This window comes from Alligator sinensis, unplaced genomic scaffold (assembly GCF_000455745.1).
Source record: "Alligator sinensis unplaced genomic scaffold, ASM45574v1 scaffold476_1, whole genome shotgun sequence".
Lineage (NCBI taxonomy): Eukaryota > Metazoa > Chordata > Crocodylia > Alligatoridae > Alligator > Alligator sinensis.
Window position 1 is genome coordinate 45384 of NW_005842444.1, and position 8536 is coordinate 53919.

General features: G+C 46.5%; 1 long non-coding RNA gene across 1 annotated transcript in view; it reads left to right on the forward strand.

Annotated features, from left to right (window-relative positions):
* The first annotated feature begins 520 nt into the window (after window positions 1-520).
* Window positions 521-8536, forward strand: part of LOC102387202 — a 33899-nt gene continuing 25883 nt past the window's right edge. Inside the window, exon 1 of the long non-coding RNA XR_324624.2 lies at window positions 521-665. This is a non-coding gene — a long non-coding RNA (uncharacterized LOC102387202). The remainder of the gene's footprint in view (window positions 666-8536) is intronic.

Here is an 8536-nt window from a genome sequence, read left to right on the forward strand (position 1 = left end):
GTTGCAAACAGAAGGCAGATCCATCCCTTTTGGAAGAGGCTTTGCAGCCCCTTGGCACTTGCTCTTTAATAAAATGCCTCCTCTGCCTTTAGTCATTCTGACAGCAATAATCCTGAGCAGCACATGTGAGGTCAGATTCCTGCTATAAGAAAAGCTGCTATTAGCTACTATGATGCATTTACTTCTCAGCAGAGAATTTTCTGCATTATTTTAGTAGATTCTCAGCAGCTGTATTACAGTGAAAGTGCAAGTCTGCTCTTAATAAGTCTAATAGATTTTCATTTTTCTCTTCAACACTATTATTGAGCCTATCATTGGCTGAAAAAACATGAGCACTAATATTCACAGACTAGCAGGGAGAACTTTACTCAGCTAATTGCTCCTTAATAAGGATGACTTATTCTGCTCAGTCACCTTATCACTAAGTTCAGATTCAGCTGCAGTAGCAGACCCCAGAGTTTTGTGTGAAACATTTAAAAAGATAATTAGCAAATTAGAACAATGTTCTGAGCCTGCCTGATTTCTCTTGGCTCATGTGATTACTTCTCTGAATTGGTTCACGTCAGAGTCACTTTCCTGTCCAGGGTGATGCTGTGCAACATTACTGACAACCCACGATAGATGTGGAAGGCAAGGATTTCAAAACACTAATTTGACCATAATTTGTAAGTTTAATAAGGACAGTCATTCTGATGCCAAATATATTCATATGTAATAATAATCAGGGAAGTGTTACTGGGTTCAGAGGCACATTTTCAAATTTTTAGAAATGAGCTCTTTTTTCCCCCTGTGCTGTCAAGTAAATCCACACAAAGAGCAGTGAAAACAGCCAGCCTCACTGGGTGTGTACCAGAGCTGCTGGAAAAGTTTCTACTCAAACAAGTTTTCATAGGAAATTAGTGTTTTTTAGAGTGGGCTTTTTGAGAGGGAGAGGGGAATGTGTTATATTAAGCCTTGTTTTTTTCTCAAAAGTATCTGATTTCTCTGAAAAAAATACTTTTTCTTAGTACCTAAACACTTGGAAAAAATATACTTGCTGTTTTTTCAGTGTAAGGTTGTTTTTTTCTTTTTGCAGGAGGACCCACTTTCTGAGCAACTTAACTATATAGCAAAAACAACAAAACTGATTATGAGGTATCGGGAAGAGGTTATAGTGAAATAAGTAGCTACATTTATTCTTATTCCTTTCAGTTATAGTCACCTTAAGTGTGACGGCAGCAGGTAAAATGTCATTTTGAAGCAGAGAAGCTTGACTTACAAGCAGTTAACTACTAGCTTGACCCCATGCTGAGGGATCATCAAACAGTAGCATTCTGTTTAGCTGGGAGATTTACTATTATAATTGCAGTGGCCTTTTTAAGGCAGGTAGAATAAAGGGAGGAAAACTTATGAAACTACCATATTTAACCAAATCAAAGATGACCCTGAATGTAAGACAACCCTCCAATAATTAGACTATATACATGGAACATTTATAAATGTGTTATCATTTTCCATGTATAGAATCTAATGACTGGAGAGCCATCTTAAATTTGTCCTCCCAACTGTGGCAGTGGGGAAAGCAGTGGCAGTAGGGAGGGTGAGGGGGCAGGCAGTGGGGAAAAGGAGAGCAGGGGGGCAGGTGGTAGGGAAGGTGAAGGTGCAGGAGGCAGTAGGGGGCGGGTGGTCGGGAGTAAGTTGTGGGGTAGTAGGGAGCAGGTGGAGGGAAGGTAGTTGGGGGCCAAGCTGTGGGGGAAGGTCAGGCTGCTTGCCCTGGGCCCCCCCCAACTTACCCCCTGCTGCCCCTCTTGCCCCAGGCCCCCATCCCTTGTTCCTGCCTGGTACTTGCCCCCTTGCTATGTGCTCCCCCCATACCTGCACCCCCTGGTACCTACCCTCCCCCCAGTGCTTGCCTCTGCCCCACTCCTCAGCTCTGGGGCCCAGCCAGAGCTGCCACTGCTGCATCAACTGTTACCAGGCCAGGCTGGGGCCAAAGCATGTGCTCTGTGCCCTGGGCTGGAGCAGGGTCGGAGCTTGCCACGCAGATGGGGGCAGAGGCTGTGGGGCAAGTGATAAGGGGAGAAGAGGTAGCTGTGGGAAGGGGGGCAGGCAGCAGCCCTGGCCCTGAACCCAGGTCAGCGCTGGAGCTGGAGCCCAGGTCACAGCCACCTGCTTCCCCATTGCCTTGTACGCAAATGCAAGATGAGAGGCTTTTGTCCCTATGTTAAATTGGGGGGTGGGGGGGTCATCTTGGATTCAAGTAAATACAGTAGCTGACACCATTGTGAAATCACTCCCCTTTGTGACTGTGACATCAGCATTTCTGCCTCTCATTTTCAGTGGTGTGACAGCATGTACTTGCTTTAGGAAAAAAACCTGGGAGCATGGAGAAAACCCTATAGCTACATTGCTTCAAAGAGCAAATGTCAGCTTTCAAAGAAAATCCCCTGTGGTAAAGACTGTCCATGCTGCCACTTCATGGTTGTTTGCTGCTATAGTCCACTTTTAAATTGGCCTGTTTTCAGATATTCCTTGAAATGAGAAGAGACGGTTTTGAAAACTATTAACTTTCCTATAAAATATTTTCTGTTTTCTGGGGAGAAGGAATTAAAACCCCTTTGCTAAAATTTTACCCCGGTGCCTTGAGAAGGTGGTGGCAGCTCCATAGAGCCTATGTGGTTTGCCAGAGAGCAGGTTATTGAGAGCCTTTCTCTGCCACTTGTAACAGAACGCTGTGCCGTTAGCATCTTACAAATGCTGGGTCTGTGGTACCCACATGGGTGAGAATAATATCACAGCCCCTGTTTTAAAGGTGAAGAGATGGGCTCAGAGTCTGTGAAAGTATGTTCAAGGTCATTTTTAGACCCAATCTCTGACTGTCATTCCCTTACCTTACCCTTTACTTTTCCCTCACAAATCACTTAACTTCTCTGAGCTGCTGTCTTCATCTGAACTCAGAGGTAGTTGGCCTGTCTGGCCTGTGCTAAAGTTGCTGAGACTTAACATTTAGATTCCATGTTGCAAACCCTTATTTATGGGCTGACTGGTTTGAACTGCATCATGTTATTTGATTAGTAACTATTTGCAAGGAAAAGAGCTTGCAGGACTGGGCTTCTAAATTCAACAGGCTGAACTTTTGTCATTTTCAAATTTAAAACTCCTTCCCATTGCAGCATATTGGACCCAACAAGTGTTACCTTTTTTAGGCTTTATTGCGAGCTAGGAGACCTTGATGGATCTCTGGGGTTGTGTGATGAATGGAGCCATTTTGTAATTTAAACATATACTAATACTTAGAGAGAGTAAATGAGGGTGGATAGAAGTATCCTTAGCTCACAGTTTATTGAGCTACTAGCAATTCTGGTTGACTTGTTGAAGGTAATCTTACAGTATTTGCTGTTTGTCACTCAGTGTGCATTCTGCCAGAGGGAAACATACTCAGTATAGACAACCTGGTGGAATATAAGTGTTTTCTAGCAGCCAATTTACTGCTTGGTACTATACTGAGAATTGGGAAAGGGAAACTTGAAGGGATAGCATTTTCCTAGTTTTATTTCAGTGAACTTGTAAATCTTGTGATGTGCTACCTCATTTTCCCAGCCTCTCTGCTTTGGCCATGTTGCCTCCCTTTTTACAATCCTTCACTGGCTAAAACATGTTGCATGATACCTCTCTTCACTTTCAAGGTCCGTCAAAGCTTGGCCCCTTCATGTCTATCGTCAGCTGTAGAGGTTGACTCATGTCTCAGTTAGCCTGTGGTGCTGGTCCTCATCACCCACCACTCATCTTTCAGACGTGTTTTTCAGATTTTTCCCATGCAGCCCTTCATGCTTGGGGGAAGATCTCTATATACACCTACAAAGCCATTTCATTGTTCCTTAAATCCACCTTCTACCTAGGTGTCCAAAGGAAACTTTACAACAAGCTGCTGAAGTGCTGAGATCACCACCCCTTTTGCTCGCCATTAACATCTCCTTGCCCTCCCATCTGCTTCTATCCATTTTTTATTTTAGACTGTAAGCTCTTTGGGGTGCGGAGCCTCTTTTCCTTCTGTGTTCATACAGTCCATAACACCCAGGAGTCTAGGAGCAATGTCAACATCAGTAGAAACACTGAGGAGGTTATCTGTGTACACAGTCTCCTTTTTAAAACATAATAACTAGGGTTGTGCGAAGTTTTGGGTGGTGATTTGATTCAGAGGAGATTCAGCCTGATTCAGTGGCTGAATCTCTGAATCCAAATTGAATCAGGGGACCAATTAAAAGGTCTGAACTGAGTCAAAGGCCTCCGAATCTTTGGAAGAGATTTGGAGAGCTTTGATGATTTGGGCTCTCAGGTGGCTGCAGCAGGGAGCTGCAGCCGGACTCAGAGCTGCTAAGTACTTGGGGCTGGGGGAGGGGACCATGGGAGGACCCCTGCCAGTCTTCCCGATGGCCCCTGCTCCCCTAGTCCCCCCTAGAACCCCGCCTGCTCCCCCAGCCCCCCCATGACTGCCCTGTCTCCCCCAGCTCCCAACCCTTTAAAGAAAAGCCCCAGTGTTCACCAGGTGCTGCCCCCTATGCCTCCACACTGCATGGGGGGGGCTCTGCCACGTGCCCCCCAACCCCTTCACAGGTGCCCTGCCTGGGCCAGCTCTGGCCCTTTAAGAAAAAAAAACAATAGAGAAAAGCCCCGGGATTCACCACACCTGCAGCAGCCTTGGGGCTTCCAGGGCTTGTGCAGAGCCCCCCACGTGGTGCAGGTTGGCCCAGGTGGGGCACCTGTTGGGGGACTAGGGGAGCAGGGAGGGGTCAGGAGGCTCATGGAGAGTGCCCCACACAGCGGGGGGAAGCGGAGATGGCCCTCCCCTGGCAGCACCTGGTGATCCAGGGCTTTTTTTGGCCCAGGTGGGGCACCTGTTGGGGGACTAGGGGAGCAGGGAGGGGTCAGGAGGCTCATGGAGAGTGCCCCACACAGCGGGGGGAAGCGGAGATGGCCCTCCCCTGGCAGCACCTGGTGATCCAGGGCTTTTTTTTCCAAAGTGGGGGGCAGCGGGGATCGGCCCTTGCTGGCAGGAATGTTGAGTGCAGGGCTTTTCTTGGGGGGGGGGTTTCTTAAAGGGCCAGAGTTGGCCCAGGTGGGGCACCTGTTGGGGGACTAGGGGAGCAGGGAGGGGTCAGGAGGCTCATGGAGAGTGCCCCACACAGCGGGGGGAAGCGGAGATGGCCCTCCCCTGGCAGCACCTGGTGATCCAGGGCTTTTTTTTCCAAAGTGCCGGGAGCTGAGCCGGGCGGGACAGCCATTGCTGGGCTGGGAGAGTGGGCAGGAGATTCGGCACCAGCTGAATCTCCAAATTGGATTTGACCGAATTGATTTTGGACAGTGATTTGAATCACCAAATTGAATCACTATAACCCGAATTGGTCGAATCTGAAGTGAATACTAGCTGCTTTGCACAGGCCTAATAATAACCTGTTCTGATTGAACAACCTGGTATGTTCTACTTATAGTGTTTGTTCAAGTGAGCATTTCCCATCCTATGCAGTGAATGAACTGAGTCCTATGGAAAAAGTAACAAGGGGTTGTAATTAAAAATTGTATCATAATGTACCCATGACAGTGGCATAGGCAACCGTAATTCTGGCATTTCCAAACCTTTGAGAGCTTTGACTTTGCAGCCTGAGTAATGTTCTTTAAGCATCTCATTATGTGTGCATGCATGAAATTTCCTACCTTTAATAAAAGCCAAAGGAGAGAAGATGAGGAAATCCCATCATTGATATCCCCACGGATGAGCAGTAGGGTTGGAATCTTCATTGCACAAACCTCTGCATCTTTAGCTAATGAAGTAACTGGTTGCAGTAATAGGTTGTCATTCTCTGCCTAGACTGGCACTAGAGAAGGATGAGATGGTTTGCCAATGGGTTTCATAGATATTTGCTGACAGCAGAAACATGGTGAAATCTGGGAATTCTGGGCTCAGTCCCAGGATCCAAAAATGAATGTGCAATAGTAGGCGTACATTCTTCTGCCCATTCCCACCCAGTAGGACCATGTTTGCCTCCATCCCACTGCTATCTGTTTCCTTACATTGGACCCTCACCCCAGTTTCATACTCATTTATCCAGTTCCAGTCCCCAACCCTGTTGTTTCTTGTCCCTGTTCCAGTTTCCCTGCCCAGCCAGTCATAGTCTTTTCTTTAGGCTCCCTATCCCAGGCCCACTCCCAGTCCCTCTTTCATAATACCAGTGCCCCTCTTCGAGTTCCTCATCCAGTTTCACCCTCATGCCTTCTCCCCATCCAGTGTCTCCATCGCTACCTGCCCCAGATTCATTCTTCAGGCTTGTCATCCAGTCTCACGGTCTGCCTCCCCACTCCTAGCTCCTCATCCACGTCGCTCTTCTCAGCCAGCCTTAATTAGCTGCTGCATCCAGACTCAACAGATCTATCTTCACTTCTGGTTCCTAGAGTTGCTCCTGGTTCTTGGTTTCTATCTCAGGATGCTCCCTGTCTACTCCCCTCCCCATTTACCCTTTCCCATCTTCCAGTATCCTTGCCCACCCTGTTCAAGTTTACACTTCTACCCCAACTCCCAGTCCCTATTCAGTCCCCTGTCCCAACCCAGGCTCTGTATTCCAAATTACTCCATTACAATTTGGCTTTTGTCCTGTCTACTTCCATCAAGCTGCTTCTTCCTCTGTGATGCCTGGGTCCAGTTGGATGGGTGCTGAGAGCTTGAGAGAGACAAAGCCCTTATTCTCTCAGTTACCGTGTCAAGTCTGCAGAAGCCCAGAGCTGTAGCTGAAAGAAATCCTTGATGGGGTCCAGGCTGGAGCATGGCCATTGTCAATGTAATCTTTGAAGAACTGAATTGTGACACCTAACCTGTCTCTACTGAGCATGTTCAAACTCTGAGTTTTCAGAGGTTAACTGCACCAAACTGGAGTGGATTTTCACTTTCAGATGCCTTCCCTGAAGCCTCAGTGTGCTGGACCTGCATTGTTTGCTAATCTTATTTTCAGAAATAGTTGAATCATTTTGATTTAAATTTTCCAAAAGAATGCAGCATGAAGCAGACACCTAGTACCAGAAGTTTCACCCCAAATGATTAAAGCTTAGCTAAGTTACAGCAACCCAACACAGGGTCTTGTAATGGGAAATATTGGGCATCCTCAAGAGCTGTTGAAGTCAGCTGTGTCTGTAGTAGAGAGCACATCACAGGAGAGGTTACCTTCCAGGTGTGAACACCTGTCTTTAATAATGGTTCTAATGACAAATTTGCTGCAGGCAAAAGCAAACACAAAGCAGTGAAGTCAGGGGGGTGGTTTACAGGCAGTTTTGTGTTCTGTTTCTATGTGGCCTGTTGTAATGATCAGCAATTCTCAGCAAATCTAAGATGCATCTTTACAAACCTGGCCACACCCCAAGGCTGTGCCACCTGGCTGTATCTTCCAGGACTATCCCGAGTAGTGTGGCTCTACTAGACCTGCTCTGTCAGGGGCTTTCAGTTGTGGCTGCTCTTGGGACCTGGTGAGAGATGTTCTTTGGAAAACAGAGCATAGCCCCAAGCTGCGTTTGTTTTTTTGTCTCATCTCCATAGGACTCAAGAGGAGGCTGCTTGTCATCATCACTGGCCCTCTCCCTGCTTCCCCTGGGTCAGGTCTGGGTCTATGGGCTGCTCTTTTGCAGCATTTGATGTAGAAGAGATCTGTGTGTGGATCTTGAGGGCTGCACTGTACATACAACCACTTGTGCTGGCCTAGTTGAGGGGCCTGTGGTTTAAATTACAGGAGTGGGTGGAAATGTTTTGTGGCCCTCAGAAACAGTTCATCCCTTCTGACTTTTTTTATTTCATGTTGGTGGATTTATTCATAAAAGGAAGCAACTATTTGCAACAGCCCATTTTGTGTGCGTGGGCGGACTATATCTTTCACAGCAAGGCAAAACTAACACCCTGCAATTGCTGAGATGCTGAGATGTCCCCCTGCCACATAAGCCAACCAACTGTAAGGGGTTTTGTCTCATCAACAGAGCTGCTTTCAAAGGGTTGTGAAATCTTCCACAGATTCCTGTTGTGCAAAATTGGTGATTCTGCCAGAAATGCCTCCAGCCCTTTCCAGAGGGAAAAGCAACTTCCAGAAGTGCAGATTCATTTGAGTGGTTATAGTGAGAACCCCTTTTTTCAGGTGTTAAGCAGCCTTGAACTGTATTAAAAAACTGCTTTAAAATTTAAATCTGCATCAACAAAGGAAGCCTCACAATTTTGATTTTAAAAAGAAATCTGAGCACAGTGCTAATCATTGAATCTTTCTGATGATCAGTTCTGGACATGACCCCCTGTTATATTAATTTTCACCTATCAAAAAATTAATTGCACAAAGTGACTATACTCCAAGGTTACAGTGGAGGTATTAAGGAATGGTAATATCATGCCTTGTGATTCATTTGTCTCCTGAAATAGGCTAATGCATGCTAGGGTGGATCAAACACCTGTTTTCTTTCATTCTGTTTTCCACCTGGCCAGCATTAAGCAGAAATGACATCAGTTTATTGCCTTATCCAGAATGCTGCTTTCCCT